Consider the following 17469-nt stretch of genomic DNA (forward strand, 5'->3'; position numbering starts at 1 on the left):
ACGGCCGAGGGGCGCGGCTTGCTCCCGCCTTGGCCCCGCCTCCGACACGCCCAGGACACGCCTCCTGACACGCCCCCGCCCGAGCCCGACGCGCTGCCGGCTCCAGATGCTGAGCTGCAGAACCATCCCGCTAAGGGTGCCCGACCTGTGAAGCAGACAGCTGTCTTGGACCAGGGCTGCGGGCCCGCGGGGCCTAAAGTGGTTTGCGGAATTAAAGGTGGGCCTGCATTTGTGGGGAAAGAAGGTACACAGCTTTTATCATTCCCATGGAAGTCTGTGACTCCTAAAAGTCCCCTTTCTTAGAATCTCAGAACCCCAAATCAGAATAGTAAAGTTGAAAAGGATCCCAGGGATCCCTTTCTTCTCCAGTCGCTAACACATCACTTCCAGAGGGGAGTTACCTATAGCTATGGTTACAGTCTGGAGCTCCTCTTAAGCCCAATACCCCAACCCTCTACACTTCTCTGAGGGAAAAGGGGAGTCCTAAGGGGAACTAGCCAAAGTGCTATCCATGGACCCATCCCAAAACTACTGAACTAGAGGCTACATTTTAATAATACCGCCCGTTAAACTTGAGAAGCATATCTTTAAGTACTCAACACTCCCCAGCCTCCTGAAATATGCTATCTACATCACCATCTTCTCCTAAATGCACACTGGATTCCCTCCCCCAAATCCTTTACATCTTGTATAAGACTAGCCATAGTCATTATTGTAAGTTACATAAAATGACAACCCCAAAAAACAATATGAGGTTTCTTCCACTGCTTTGCACAGAGACTTTTATTTTTAGGAAGACAGTAGCTAAAAGAAGAGAAAGTTCTCTATGAGGTTAGGATTTGTGAGCCCACCACAATGTACTTGAAATGGTAAGACATGGGTTTCTAGCCAGGCAGCCTTGCCTAAAATGGAATAGCCAGTTATCCTGCATCCCAAAGAATGTAAGCCATGGAGCTGGACATTTTCTCCCATTTAGAAGCATCGTGTGATCTACACGTAACTTCTTTCCCAAAACTTCTTCCACCCAGACCTTATTTGATGCTGGGAGTTCCTCACAGCATGTTGGAAATGTGTCCTGGGTCAAAATAGCCCTGCCTTCTTGTTCTAAACCCAACTTCATCCATCATCTTGAATGCTCAGCTCCTAAAAGTGACTAGTCATAAACATCAAGTGGAGAGGCATTAAAGACAAATTGAAGGTGAGAGCAGGTAGGTGTACTTAAGTGGAGAGCCTGCCAGAATTCTCCTCCATGGGCCTCGCTGACTACCCAGTATCTTCAAGTCCAGATCTTATAAATATGGTCAGATCCTCATGTGGAAATCAGTAGCCCACCCAGCTCTTGTTGCTCCTGGGGCATCTTAATTGTGAGGCCCTTGAAGAGGAAATCTTATAAGAACCCAAAAAGAAAAATTCCCATCCAGTTGTTCAGCTCAGGTCACACATGGTGGCTCACACCTGTAACACTTTGGGAGGTAGAGTCGGGCAGACCAATAGAGCCTAATAATTCAACACCAGCCTGGCCAACAGCTACTCAGGAGGCAGAGGTGGACCACCTGAGCCTGTGGAGGTCAAGGTTGCAGTGAGCTGTGTGAGCTGTGATAGCACCACCGCACTCCAGCTTGGGTCACAGAGTAAGATCCTGTCTCAAAAAAAAAAAAAAAATATTGCTGATTGCAGGCTAAATATTCTGTCTACATCTTCTGCATGGTGCAGATGGGAAGAGAAACAATAAATGACAAAGAAATTGAGAAGCTGTAAGGGGTTCCCTAGCATTCTCTTTTTTTAAGGCACAGGTTGAAAAGTAGCTTTATTCTTTTTTTTTTTTTTAATTATACTTTAAGTTCTGGGGTACATGTGCAGAATGTGCAGGTTTGTTACATAGGTATACACGTGCCATGGTGGTTTGCTGCACCCATCAACCCATCATCTACATTAGATATTTCTCCTAATGCTATCCCTCCCCTAGCCCCCCACCCCGCCACAGGCCCCAGTGTGTGATATTCCCCTCCCTGTGTCCATGTGTTCTCATTGTTCAGCTCCCACTTATCAGTGAGGATGTGCATTGTTTGGTTTTCTGTTCTTGTGTTAGTTTGCTGAGAATGATGGTTTCCAGCTTCATCCATGTCCCTGCAAAGGACATGAACTCATCCTTTTTTATGGCTGCATAGTATTCCATGGTGTATCTGTGCCATATTTTCTTTATCCAGTCTACCATTGATGAGCATTTGGGTTGGTTCCAACTCTTTGCTATTGTGAACAGTGCCACAATAAACATACGTGTGCATGTGTGTTTGTAGTAGAATGATTTATAATCCTTTGGGTGTATACACCCAGTAATGGGATCGCTGGGTCAAATGGTATTTCTAGTTCTAGATCCTTGAGGAATTGCCACACTGTCTTCCACAATGGTTGAACTAGTTTACAATCCCACCAACAGTGTAAAAGTGTTCCTATTTCTCCACATCCTCGCCAGCATCTGTTGTTTCCTGACTTCTTAATGATCACCATTCTAACTGGCATGAGATGGTATCTCATTGTGGTTTTGATTTGCATTTCTCTGATGGCCAGTAATGATGAGCATTTTTTCATATGTCTGTTGGCTGCATAAATGTCTTCTTTTGAGAAGTGTCTGTTCATATCCTTAGCCCACTTTTTGATGGGGTTGTTTGTGTCTTGTAAATTTGTTTAAGTTCCTTGTAGATTCTGGATATTAGCCCTTTGTCAGATGGATAAATTGCAATTTTTTTCTCCCATTCTATAGGTCGCCTGTTCACTCTGATGATAGTTTCTTTTGCTGTGCAGAAGCTCTTCAGTTTAATTAGATCCCATTTGTCTATTTTGGTTTTTGTTGCCATTGCTTTTGGGGTTTTAGTCATGAAGTCTTTGCCCATGCCTATGTCCTCAATGGTATTGCCTAGATTTTCTTCTAGGGTATTTATGGTTTTAGGTCTTACATTTAAGTCTTTAATCCATCTTGAGTTAATTTTTGTATAAGGTGTAAGGAAGGGATCCAGGAAGTTTATTTTCTTTAGAGTTTATATTTTAGTACCTGCAGACATAAGTATAAAAAATCAAATAAAATACTTCTTTCAAAACATCAACACAACTTGCCAATGATTAGAAAAGATGCATGAAGGAAAATAGGGAGCCTCCTCCATACCCCCAGCAGGAAAACAGTTTTATATTTCCTTTGGCTTGGCCACTTTGGCATACAGGGAGAAGACTTCAACAGCCCCATAGTCATCTGGCAAATGTCTCAAGTGTAGTATCCTGTCATCACCAGTCTCTAGATTCAGGATGATCAAATACCAACCAGTTCTACTGGAGCAATTTTCTCATCCTTTATTGCAGTACTTGCCAGTAGGGTTCCAATTTCCCTTATCTACATGTCACTTGTGTGTACATCTCAGTTCTGTTTTCAGCTTCCTTGGGGACTGGAATGGTGCCAAGAAATGGCTTGGGGGACTTTAGTCTTACTATTCCCATAAGCATTATGACTTTGGGAGGCCAAGGTGGGCGGATCACGAGGTCGGAGATCAAGACCATCCTGGCCAACATGGTGAAACCCTGGCTCTACTAAAAAATACAAAAATTAGCTGGGCGTGGTGGCGCATGCCTATAGTCCCAACTACTCAGGAGGATGAGGCAGGAGAATTGCTTGAACCCAGGAAGTGGAGGCTGCAGTGAGCCAAGATCGTGCCACTGCACTCCAGCCTGGGCAACAGAGGAAGACTCTGTCTCAAAAAAACAAAAAAAAAAAAAAAAAAAAAAAACACACCATGAAAATCTTACTTCCAGTCTTCAATGTGCACAGCTGATATATTTACAGTCTCGTATAATGTGCTATAAGCCCTCTTTTCTAATTATACATATTTATTTATTTATTATTTTCGAGACAGAGTCTTACTCTGTCACACAGGCTAGAGTGCAGTGGCACTGTCACAGCTCACTACAGCTGAGATCTCCAGGACTCAAGCGATTCTTCCACCTCAACCTCCTGAAAAGCTGAAACTACAGGCATGTACCATGCCCAACTAATTTTTGTAATTTTTATAGAGACGGGATCTCACCATGCTACACAAACTGGGCTCAAACTCCTGGCCTCAAGGGATCTACCCACCTCAGCCTCCTAAAGTGCTAGGATTGCAGGTGTGAGCCACTGTGACTGGCCTTTAATACGAATTTAATATATATTCTTTTAATAGAAATCCTAGAAGCAACACTGCAGATTAGGCAACTACTAGAAAATTAATTTAAACACACACACACACACACACACACACACACACACATCCAATATTGTAAATAACAAATATAAAAGAAGGCTGGGGGTGTTGGCTCAAGCTTGTAATCCCAGCACTTTGGGAGGCCAAGGCGAGTGGATCACTTGAGGTCAGGAGTTCAAGACCAGCCTGGCCAACACAAAAAAAATACAGGAAAAAAATACAGGAAAAAAAAAATATTACCCAGACGTGGTGGCGGGCACCTATAATCCCAGCTACTGGAGGAGGCTGAGGCAGGAGAATCACTTGAACCTGGGACGCAGAGGTTGCAGTGAACCGAGATTGTGCCACTGTACTCCAGCCTGGGTGACAGAGCAAGACTCTGTCTCTAAAAAAATAAAATAAAATAAAATAAAATAAAATGTATATCTATATACACATATGTATAATAAATGATAAAATGCTTCTTTCAGAACATCAACACAGGTTGCCAATGATTAGAAAAGATGGATTAAGAAATAGGGAAAAATAATATATATATATATATGAGAAAACATTCAACCTAGCAAATTCATTAAGGGAAATTGGGAAATTGAATTTAAAAAGAAATACAATAAATATATAACTAATCCTATTTTTTATCTAATAATACCTAATTCTGAGTTTGTGATAAAACTGACATATACTTGCATTGCTGTTGGTATTGTTAACCAGTAAGGTAAGAGCCAATAAGTAGATCTGCATATGACAAAAACAAGAATGCACTTTGATTTGTTCCAACTGAGGAAGCTATGTATGAGCTTTTTAACTTTTTCTTATGCTCACATTTCTCTTACATATTTGTGTTTTATGATTTCTTATGGACTAAATTGTATTCTGCTCCCTCTCCAAATTTACATGTTGGAGTATCCTAACCCCCAGCATCTCAGAATGTGACTATATTTGGAAATAGGGTCCTCAAAGTAAAATGAGGTTATATGAGTGGAACCTAATCCAATATGACTGGTGTCTTTATAAAGAGATTAGGATGCAGACACACAGAGCGAGGAGAAGATGATTGTCTACAAGCCACAGAGAGCGTCCTCAAAAGACACCAACTCTGCCTACACCTTGTACTTCCAGCTTCCATAACTGTGAGAAAATACATTTCTGTTGTTTATTGGTTCTCTTGGTACTTTGCTATGACATCCCTAGCAAACTAATACACAGTTCAGAAAAATAAATTGCTTAAAAAAGTTAACCTTTTTAGTAATTATAGTGGTAGCTGGCATAATCATTGGGGAGACAAGAAGGCATTTAAGCAACACATATGAATAAACAGCAAATTTACATTTATAAGTTATCCTTAAAGGAATCCCCAGATGTGCCTGCAACTCCTGGCTCTGCCATGTAGTGATTTTATCTTCCCACTAGAGTAGATGAAAATTAACAAATTAAGGTGATTGTTAAGAGGAATGTATGGCAATATCAAAGTGCCTCATCCTGAAAGAGGCTGCAGAGAAAGAGTAATGTCTGTGTATTCCTTGCTTAGAGAACCTTTGTTGAGAAATCTAGCTTGCTTGTTCTTTTTGATACATATGTCAATGGTTAAATTAAAAATACATTTTTTTTGGCCAGGCGCGGTGGCTCAAGCCTGTAATCCCAGCACTTTGGGAGGCCGAGACGGGCGGATCACTAGGTCAGGAGATTGAGACCATCCTGGCTAACACGGTGAAACCCCATCTCTACTAAAAAATACAAAAAAAAAAAAAAAAAAACTAGCCGGGCAAAGTGGCGGGCGCCTGTGGTCCCAGCTACTCGGGAGGCTGAGGCAGGAGAATGGCGTAAACCCGGGAGGCGGAGCTTGCAGTGAGCTGAGATCTGGCCACTGCACTCCAGCCTGGGCGACAGAGCCAGACTCAGTCTCAAAAAAAAAAAAAAAAAAAAATACATTTTTTTTTTTTTTGAGATGGAGTTTCGCTCTTGTTGCCCAGGCTGGAGTACAATGACATGATCTCCGCTCACTGCAACCTCCGCCTCCTGGGCGCAAGTGATTCTCCTACCTCAGCTTCCCAAGTAGCTGGGATTACAGGCATGCGCCACCACGCCCGGTTAATTTTGTATTTTTAGTAGAGATGGGGTTTCACCATATTGGTCAGGTTGGTCTCAAACTCCCGACTTTAGGTGATCCGCCTGCCTCAGCCTCCCAAAGTGCTGGGATTAAGGGGTGAGCCACCACACCTGCCTCAAGAATACATTTGACACTTCACATTCCTAATAAAGAAAAAATAATTTACAACTGGATTTCACCTTAGGACCCCAATTTCAGCCTCTGGGAAAGAAACAAGGTCAGACACCTCTATTTGGATGGAACAGTCACCAGATATTCCATATAGCCTCAGCAATTGTCTTTGAGCAAAACGCCCACCCTCAAATTGCCAAGGGCTCAGGACCAGGCCACCCAGTGATGGATGTTGCCTCTTCAGGCAGAGAGCTGCAAGCTGTGCAGGTTTCTGGATGTCATTCGAGCATTGCATTTAATTGGAAATACAGGGCCTGTGAGAAACTTTAACCAGTTCACACCATTAAAGAACCAAAGTTGGCCGGGCGCGGTGGCTCAAGCCTGTAATCCCAGCACTTTGGGAGGCCGAGACGGGCGGATCACGACGTCAGGAGATCGAGACCATCCTGGTTAACACGGTGAAACCCCGTCTCTACTAAAAAATACAAAAAACTAGCCGGGCGAGGTGGCGGGCGCCTGTAGTCCCAGCTACTCGGGAGGCTGAGGCAGGAGAATGGCGTGAACCCGGGAGGCGGAGCTTGCAGTGAGCTGAGATCCGGCCACTGCACTCCAGCCTGGGTGACAGAGCGAGACTCCGTCTCAAAAAAAAAGAACCAAAGTTTCATCTGGTTCAGATAAAAGAATATATTACTTTTTTTTTTTTTTTTTTTTTTTTTTTTTTTTTGAGACAGAGTCTCGCTCTGTTACCCAGGCTGGAGTACAGTGGCATAATCTCAGCTCACTACACCCTCCACCTCCGGGTTCAAGTTATTCTCGTGGCTTAGCCTCCCAAGCAGATGGCACTACAGGCACACATCACCATGCCCAGCTAATTTTTTGTAATTTTAGTAGAGATGGAGTTTCATCATGTTGCCCAGGCTTGTCTTGAACTCCTGGCCTCTAGTGATCCACCCACCTTGGTCTCCCAAAGTGCCAGAATTACGGGCATGAGCCACCGTGCCCGGCCAATATTACTAATTTTGACTATTAATAATCATGCAGAATAAAGATTTATCAGCAAATGTTCATGACAACATTATTTATATGAGTGAAAGAATGTAAATATCTCACTCTAAGGCATTACCAAAAGTGAATACTATGCTACCATTTATGCTAGTGAATACCGTGGTCTCACCAAATACGAACATATTACGAAAGTATGGGATTCTATTCTGCAAGAACTACACCCACAACCTGTCCACGTATTCTGTATTCCATTGCTATAACCTCACTGCGGGGGGGAAAAAAAAAGGACTGGGCCCAGTGGCTCACGCCTGTGATTCTAGCACTTTGGGAGGTCAAGGCAGGCAGATCACCTGAGGTCAGGAGTTCGAAACCAAGCTGGGCAACATGGCAAAACCCCATCTCTACTAAAAAGACAAAAATTAGCCAGACATGGTGGCGCATGCCTGTAATCCCAGTGACTCAAGAGGCTGAGGCAGGAGAATCACTTGAACCCAGGAGTCAGAGGTTGCAGTGAGCCAAGATCGTGCCACTGCACTCCAGCCTGGGAGACAAAGGGAGATGCTATCTCAAAAAATAAATATATAAATAAATTAATTAACTAATAATAAATAATTTAAAAAAATAAAAAGAAACTAAAATAGAGGGAAGGAAGCTTGGAGATTAACTGGTAAGGGGAAAACGGAACTTTCTGGGGTAATGGCCATATTCTATACCTTGATAAGAGTTTGGGTCACACGACGGTAAGCATCTGTCAAAATGCAGCAAATATATGCTAAAGATTTGTGCATTTCATTGTATGTAAATTTTACATCAAAAGAAAAACCCATAAACAAATATCAGGCTGGGTGTGGTGGTATACGCCTGTAATCCCAGCACTTTGGGAGGCCATGGTGGGCAGATTACTTGAGGCCAGGTGTTTCAGACCAGCCTGGCCAACATGGCGAAACCCTGTCTCTACTAAAGATACAAAAATTAGCCGGGCATGGTGGCACATGCCTGTAGTCCTGGCTACTAAGGAGACTGAGTATCAAGAGAATCGCTTGAACCCGGGAGCCGGGGGTTGCAGTGAGCGGAGATCGCACTCCAGCCTGAGTGACAGAGCAAGACTCTGTCTCAAAAAAAAAAAAAAAGAAATACAAATATAAAACTCTAGCTAATTATAGGAGTCCTGCAGTATTTAAAAGGATATAATGCTGATATCTGCAATTTACTTTGAAAAAATGGTTGAATGTTAGGATAGAGGGATAGAAAGATGGATAGAGATATGCTAAAACAAGCTTAATAAAATGTTAATGGTGACATCTAGGTGGTGGATAGACTGCTATTAACTGCAATTTTTTTCACTATATGTCTGAAATTTTTTCTAATAAAATATTAGGGAATATAAAAAGCACGACAGGCCGGGCGTGGTGGCTCAAGCCTGTAATCCTAGCACTTTGGGAGGCCAAGACGGGCGGATCACGAGGTCAGGAGTTTGAGACCACCCTGGCTAACACGGTGAAACCCCGTCTCTACTAAAAAATACAAAAAACTACCCGGGCGAGATGGTGGGCGCCTGTAGTCCCAGCTACTCGGGAGGCTGAGGCAGGAGAATGGTGTGAACCCGGGAGGCAGAGCTTGCAGTGAGCTGAGATCCGGCCACTGCACTCCAGCCTGGGCGACAGAGCGAGACTCTGTCTCAAAAAAAAAAAAAAGCATGACAAAACGAAAAATGTCACACAGAAGTTAAACATTTTGCTAAATTGTATTACTCCCTAGAACAAAATAACAAACCAAGTACTATAACTTCTAACAACTAAGTCTGAATTTGTCCAACTAATACAATCTTACTGGGTAGGTTCTGATAAAAATAATGAAATGTATCTAAAAGAAAGGAATCACCTAGGGCATAACCAGGGAAGGGCCTCACGTGCAAAGGCATGTGTCAAATGTGGTCTAATGTGAGACCACAACAGGCATCTCTGGCTAACCCAAGATTGTAGAATTTAATGATTACTTGGGGGAGGGCATTGTGGGTTTGGTTTTGCTTTCGAGAGTAGGTAACAATATCGGGTTTGAATTTAATAATACTGTTTTGTTTCACTGTTTTTTTTTAAGTTTTATTAAGCTATAATTCATATACCATATAATTCACCTACTTATAGTGTATAATTCAGTGGTTTTTGTACATTCACAGTTATGCAACCATCACAACAATCAAATTTAGGACACTTTTATCATCCCCAAAGGAAACTTTATACCCTTTGCAGTTGCTCCCCATTGGACTCCAACTGGCCCTACCCCTAGCCTTAAGCAACCACGAATCTACTTTCTATCTCTATATATTTGCTAATTATGGACATTTCATAGAAAGGGAATCATACAGTGTGTGGTCACACAATACGTATCTAACTTCTTTCACTTACCATAATGCTTTTAACGTTCATCCATGTTGTGCCATGTATCAGTGTTTCGTTCCTTTTTATGACTGGATAATATTATATTGTATGGATATATCACATTTTGTTTATCCATTTGTCTATTGATGGACATTTTGGGTCACTTCCACTTTTTGGCTATTATGGATAATGCTGCAATGAGCATTTGTACAAGTTTTCCCGTGGATGTGTATTTTCAGATCTCTTGTGTGTCTTCCACTCCATGTAGGAGTGAAACTGATGAGTCTTATGGTACCTCTATGTTTAACCATTTGAGGAACTGCTAGACTTTTTAAAGTTGCTGCATCATTTTAGATTCCCACTAAGAGTATGAGGATTTCAATTTCTCTGCAATTTCACCAACACTTGTTATTCTCTGGCCTTTCTATTGAAGCCACCCTAGTGAACAATGTTATGTTTTGAGGCATTTCATCTATGATATCCAATGAATAGGACATTGGCAGACATTGTATTTTTTATAAACTAAAAATGAAACGTATGTTCATTTCAAGAGGAGTTACCACAGCATGAACTCTTGTGACCATCTGTCAGTCACTTTTGGTCCCAGCACATCAAATTCAACCAATCAAAGCTCAAGAAAGCCTTACTCTTTTCCAAATTGTTCCATACAGGTTCGTGGGCTTACTCTAAACATCAGATATCTGCAACTAAATTCTGTCCGTAGTTGATGAAGCACTTTATCAGCAATATAGAATAACTGAAAAATTATTGTTAGACACATAGGAAATTCTCCATTTTTAGAATGTTGAAAAGAATCAAGTTACCTGACATTTGAATTAATAGCAAAATAAAGAATACCCAGCACAGAAATGTAATTGAGCAGGAGAGAAATCTCATAAGAATGAAAAAACCTAAATTACATTTTACAAAAAGACAAAGTAGAGACACAGGAAAAATGTAACTTACTTTATGTTAAGATGCTAAGAGCTTTGTTAACTCTGAATATAGCTGTGAAAATTATACCCCATTAATACTACAGGAACACTTTACTTTTGTTTGTAATACATTAATGACAGAAAAACTTTTAACTATTTTGATATCTAAAGGATATGCAAACCTGTAATACAATACTAATAAGCAGTACTCACAATGCAATATTTAAAAAAGAATAAAGGATAAATACAAATGTCTTATAAACCTACGATTGCAAGTCTCATACATAATTCCAGTATTACACATTGAAGCAATAATTATATATATATATATATATAATATTTTACTTATAAAAATGACAAGCCAGGCGCAGTGGCTCACGCCTGTAATCCCAGCACTTTGGGAGGCCGAGGCGGGTGGATCGCCTAAGGTCGGGAGTTCGAGACCAGCCTGACCAACATGGAGAAACCCCATCTCTACTAAAAATACAAAATTAGCTGGGCCTGATGGCACATGCCTATAATCCCAGCTACTAGGGAGGCTGAGGCAGGAGAATTGCTTGAACTTGGGAGGCGGAGGTTGCAGTGAGCCGAGATCGTGCTATTGCACTCCAGCCTGGGCAACAAGAGTGAAACTCCGCCTCAAAAAAAAAAAAAAAAAAGACAAATATAAAATTTTTAAAATACCTTTTTTCTGCTGACTTTTCTAACATATGAGTATCTCAGATACAAGCTCCTAGTAGGGCAAAGAAAGATCATCTTTAACTAAACTCAACTCATTCATTCAAAATCATTGTCTCCCTGACTCTGTTTTGCTTCTTAGCCAAAAATGGGCAGGCTGCTTCCTGTAGCTCACAAAACATAGGTACATTCTAATACCTTTGTTTTAGTCCATTCTCACGCTGCTATAGAGAACTGCCCCAGACTGGGTGATTTAGAAAGGAAAGAGGTTTAATTAACTCACAGTTCTACATGGCTGGGAAGGCCTCAGGAAACTTACAATCAGGGCAGAAGGCGAAGGAGAAGCAAAGACGTGTCTTACATGGTGGCAGGCAAGAGTGAGTGTGTGTCAGCGCAGAAAAAAACTACAATTTATAAAACCATCAGATCTGGTGAGAACTCACTCACTATCATAAGAACAGCACAGGGAAACCACTCCCATGATCCAGTCACCTCCCCCAGGTCCCTCCCTCCACATGTGGGGATTACAATTTGACCTGAGATTTAGGTGGGGACACAAAATCAAACCATACTACCAATAAAGAACTAGAACTTTACCACTGCTATATCCTTTGCTCACCTTTTCTTTCTCATAGATCATCTCCATCTTTGTCTCCTTTGTAGTTAAAACAAAAACAACAAACCAACACTATCCTGCTGCTGCTCTCTCTAAATCGTGGTTTCTCAACATCCGCACTGTTAACATTTTTGTACCAGATCAGTTGTCTGGGGAGTGGGTCTTATGCATTGGAGGGTACTTAGCAGGATCCTACGCTCCTACTCAGTAGATGCCAAGAACACCAATATCTCCTCCCTACCCAAGACTGTCAAAAATGTCTTCAGAGTTTGGCAAATGTTTCCTGGAACAAGATTGCCCAATTTCAACGTGTTGACCCTTAAAATGGATCTGAAATATATTTTCTAAAATTGTTATATTTACTAAGTAAAATTTTATCAAGTCACTTCTTTAATTCAAGAGAATGAATTTGAACATGTTGTTATTATCTATAAAACCTAAACAAAGTTGCTTTTTACTTTTCATATGACTTACAATTACTTCTTTTATGGATTAGTCACAATTTATAGGATAAAGATTTCCCATTCTTAGTTTGAAAAAAATATGGACTAGCTGATTATAAATTTCATAGGGAATAATAAGACAAAATGATTAAAAAAAAAAAAAAAAAAAGAAATCTGAAAGAAGAGAAGGGGATCTAGCTCTGCCGGATAGTAAAATATTTTAAATCTACAATGATTAAAACTTTGTGGAATTGTGGAACTGGCACATGAATGGACAGAGTGACAAAACTAATTAGGAAGACTAGAAATAGATTCAAATAGTTTTGAGAATATAGCACAATTAAAGGTGAGATCTCAAATAAAGGTAGACATTTGCTAAAAAGTGAACTTGAATCCATAGCTCAAACTTTAAATCTAGAGGAGTTTCAAATGGATCAAAAATCTTAGTATTAAAGAAAAAATAAGAAATCATTAAGATATGAGATGAGTCCATCATTTCTAAGAATGACACAAGTCAAAAGATGAAATTTCTAAAAAATTTCTCTTGGCAAAAAACACAATAAGCAAAGTCAAAAGACAAACTGCTAACTGGGAAAATATGTTTCAATTTATAACATGGATAAAGGATTAACTTCACTAATAAAAATTTCCTATAAATTGGCCAGGCACAGTGGCTCACGCCTGTAATCCTAGCACTTTGGGAGGCTGAGGTGGGCAGATCACGATGTAAGGAGATGAGACCATCCCAGCTAACTCAGTGAAACTCCGTCTCTACTAAAAACACAAAAATTAGCCGGGCACTGTGGCACATGCCTGTAGTCCCAGCTACTCGGGGGACTGAGGCAGGAGAATCACTTGAACCCAGGAGGCGGGGAGGTTGCAGTGAGCCGAGATCGCGCCACTGCACACCAATCTGGTGACAGAGCAAGACTCTGTTTCAAAAAAAAAAAAAAAAAAATCCTACAAATCAACGTGAAAAAGTACAACAACCTAATAGAAAATTGGGCTGAGAAAATTAGCAAGTGGCTCACAGAAAAGGAATATAAATGTCTCTTTAAAAATGCAAAGATGCGGGCAGGCACGGTAACTCACGCCTATAATCCTAACACTTTGGGAGACCAAGGCAGGAGGATCACTTAAGCCCGAGACCTCAAGGCTGCAAAGAGCTGCGATCATGCCATTGCACTCCAGTCTGGGCCACAGAAGAAGATTTGTCTAAAAAAAAGAAAAAGAAAGAAAGAAAAAAAAGATGTAAATTAAAACCACATTGAGATATAATTGCTCAGTTATCTAGCAGATAAAGTTTAATAACACAGTATGTTGATGAAAGTGTGGGCAACTAGCATTCTTCTACATAGCTGGTGGGAATGAACATTGGCACAGCTCAATGGGGGGCAAGTTAACAATGGCTATCAAAATTAAAAATGTATATACCCTTTAACCCAGAAATTATGCTTCTAGACATGTATTCCTACAGATATTCCCACATGTTTGCAAAATGATATATGTCCAAGGTTATTGAATATAGTATTTTTATAGCAAAATATTAGAATCAACTTAAATGTCCTTTAGTGGACAATTAAATAAACATGGAGAGAATACTACGCAGCTGTAAGAAGAGGAAGCTCTTCTTGTAGTGGTATGGGATGACTGTCAATATATATTGTTACATTTTTAAAAAGCCAGATGAAGAACACCATGGTTTGCTACTATTTGTATTAAAGAAGGAGAAATATATATGTAATATTTAGTTACTTGTAAATTTATTTGGAAAGATACTTAAAATAATGAAAATGTTGGTTGTCTCAAGAGAGAGAAATTGGGTGATTGGTGGACAGGATTGAGAGAGACACTTTACGTTATATATTCCTTGGTAGCTTATGGACTGTAAATGTCATGAACATAATTCCTAAAGAAAATTAATGAATTAAGATGTAACTGCCAGGCGCGGTGGCTCATGCTTGTAATCCCAGCACTTTGGGAGGCCGAGGTGGGCAGATCACGAGGTCAGGAGTTTGAGACCACCCTGGCCAATGTGGTGAAATCCTGTCTCTACTAAAAATACAAAAATTAGCTGGATGTGGTGGTGCATGCTGGTAATTGCAGCTACTCGGGAGGCTGAGGCAGGAGAATCACTTGAACCCGGGAGGCAGAGGTGGCAGTGAGCCGAGATCGTGCCACTGCACTCCAGCCTGGGTGACAGAACTAGACTCCGTCTCAAAAAAATAAAATAATTAAGAACATTTGGCTGGGCATGGTGGCTCACACCTGTAATCCCAGCACTTTGGGAGGCCAAGGCAGGCGGATCATGAGGTCAGGAGATTGAGACCATCCTGGCCAACATGGTGAAACTCCGTCTCTACTAAAAACACAAAAATTACCTGGGTGTGGTGGTGGACGTCTGTAGTCCCAGCTACTTGGGAGGCTGAGGCAGGAGAATTGCTTGAACCCGGGAGTCAGAGCTTGCAATGAGCTGAGATCACACCAATGCACTCCAGCCTGGGCGACAGAATGAGACTCCGTCTCAAAAAAAAAAAAAAAAAAAAGTAACTAAATCAGGAATGATGAATGTCCTTTCTTTTGTTGTTAAATAAACATAAACAGAAAATATTTATTACCATACATTTATATTCTTTTAAAGTTTCATTAAAAATATGATTCAGGGGAACCGCCATCTTCCAGTAATTCACCAAAATGATGAACACAAAGGGAAAGAGGAGAAGCACCCGACATGTGTTCTCCAGGCCTTTTAGAAAATGTCGAGTTGTTCCTTTGGCCATGGACATGCGAATCTAAAAGAAAGGCGATATTGTAGACATCAAGTGAATGGGTACTGTTCAACAAGGAATGCCCCACAAGTGTACCATGGTGAAACTGGAAGAGTATACAGTGTCCCCCAGCACGCTGTTGGCATTGTTGTAAACAAACAAGTTAAGGGCAAGATTCTTGCCAAGAGAATTAATGTGCCTATTGAGCACATGAAGCACATGAAGAGCCAAGATAGCTTCCTGAAACGAGTGAAGAAAAATTATCAGAAAAATAAAGAAGACAAAGAGAAAAGTACCTGGGTTCAACTGAAGTGCCAGCCTGCTCTATCTACCCAGAGAAGCACACTGTGAGAACCAATGGGAAGAAGCCTGGGCTACTGGAACCTATTCCCTATGAATTCATGGCATAATAAGTGTTTAAAAAATCAAAGACCGGCCAGGCGCAGTGGCTCACGCCTGTAATCCAAGCATTTGGGAGGTCGAGGCAGGCGGATCATGAGGTCAAGAAATCAAGACCATCCTGGCCAACATGCTAAAACCCCATCTCTACTAAAAATACAAAAAAACTAGCTGGGCGTGGTGGCGGGCGCCTATAGTCTCAGCTACTCAGGAGGCTGAGGCAGGAGAATTGCTTGAATCCGAGAGACGGAGGTTTCAGTGAGCCAAGATTGTGCCACTGTACTCCAGCCTGGCAACAAAGCAAGACTCCATCTAAAAAAAAACAAAAGAAAAAAAAAAAAAGATTCAGAAACAAATTTTTTGGAAGCTGTTTTAAAGAAAAGCAGTCTGTTCTTATAAATACATTCTGTTTTACTTACACAAAACTTTTCCTTTTTTCTCTTTAAGGCACCAGAAAATAAATGTACTGAGTTTCTATTCTTGGCTCAGATTCAATTAGAAGAGCGAAGAATTACAAGATACATAAATGAAAAATCCTGTTCATTTAGTAAACATTTCATACTATATTTATATAGTGAAATTCATTGATAGTACCTTTTTTTTTTAACTTATAAGTTTTTATTGGTTGTAATTAAGCCTGAGAATAAAGTCTTGTGAAACTATCCTTTCCATTACTGTCTATTCTGACTATCTATTGATGTTCTGACTATCTATTCCGACTGTCTATTCTCGACAGGCACCACAATAAAGCTTTCACCCCTGTTTTGGTGTGTTAAATCCAAGCCACATGTGCAGTCAAGGAAAAGGTGATGTTCCTGTAATCTTTTCTAAACTACCGTCTCCTAATACTACATAGATAAGCCATATTTTAGGCACTTTTTCTACCATCTCACAAATCTATCTGTTGGAATTCTAGGAATATACGTTAATAGATCATTTGGTGTATTTTAAGTGGTTTTTCAAGAAGCGAAGTTAGGGTATTTGTTGTTTCTTTTACGTCTTAGGCAGGCAGGAGCAAGGAGGCATGATTTAAAAGCTCAGGAGGCCGGGCGCGCTGGCTCACGCATGTAATCCCAGCACTTTGGGAGGCCGAGGCAGGTGGATCACGAGGTCAGGAGATCCAGACCATCCTGGCTAACACGGTGAAACCCCGTCTCTACTTAAATACAAAAAAAAAAAATTAGCCGAGCGCAGTGGCGGGCGCCTGTAGTCCCAGCTTCTCGGGAGGCTGAGGCAGGAGAATGGCGTGAACTCAGGAGGCCGCGGAGCTTGCAGTGAGCGGAGATCGTGCCACTGCACTCCAGACTGGGCGACAGAGCGAGACTCCGTCTCAAAAAAAAAAAAAAAGAGAAAAAGAAAAAAAAGCTCAGGAATGGTCGGGCGCAGTGGCTCACGCCTGTACTCCCAGCACTTTGGGAGGCCAAGGCGGGTGGATCACCTAAGGTCAGGAGTTCGACATCAGCCTGGCCAACGTGGTGAAACCTTGTCTCCACTAGGAATACAAAAATTAGCCGAGCATAGCCTGTAATCCCAGCTACTCGAGAGGCTGAGGCAAGAGAATTGCTTGAATCTGGGAGGCGGAGGTTGCAATGAGCCAAGATCATGCCACTGCACTCCAGCCTGGGTGACAGAGCAAGACTCTGTCTCGAAAGAAGAAAAAGAAAAAAAAAAGAAAGAAATAAAAGCTCGGGAATGAATGGCACAGAGATGGGTGGAAATTGATCATGGAGGACCAGAGGACCCTGTTTTCTAGAGGTCCAAATGATACAATTTGGAAGAAAAAGAACGTGGCTGCCCTGAACC

The 17469-nt window shown here is 41.2% G+C and overlaps 1 long non-coding RNA gene across 1 annotated transcript; it reads right to left on the bottom strand.

Annotated features, from left to right (window-relative positions):
* Positions 1-12828: 12828 nt before the first annotated feature.
* LOC126939576 (uncharacterized) lies at positions 12829-15576 on the bottom strand. The gene is made up of 3 exons (XR_007720415.1): positions 15118-15576; positions 14881-15022; positions 12829-13714 (listed from the first exon to the last, which is right to left on the bottom strand). It is a non-coding gene; the product is annotated as an uncharacterized LOC126939576 (long non-coding RNA).
* Between the last annotated feature and the right edge of the window lie 1893 nt (positions 15577-17469).

This window comes from Macaca thibetana, chromosome 16 (assembly GCF_024542745.1).
Source record: "Macaca thibetana thibetana isolate TM-01 chromosome 16, ASM2454274v1, whole genome shotgun sequence".
Taxonomy (NCBI): domain Eukaryota; kingdom Metazoa; phylum Chordata; class Mammalia; order Primates; family Cercopithecidae; genus Macaca; species Macaca thibetana.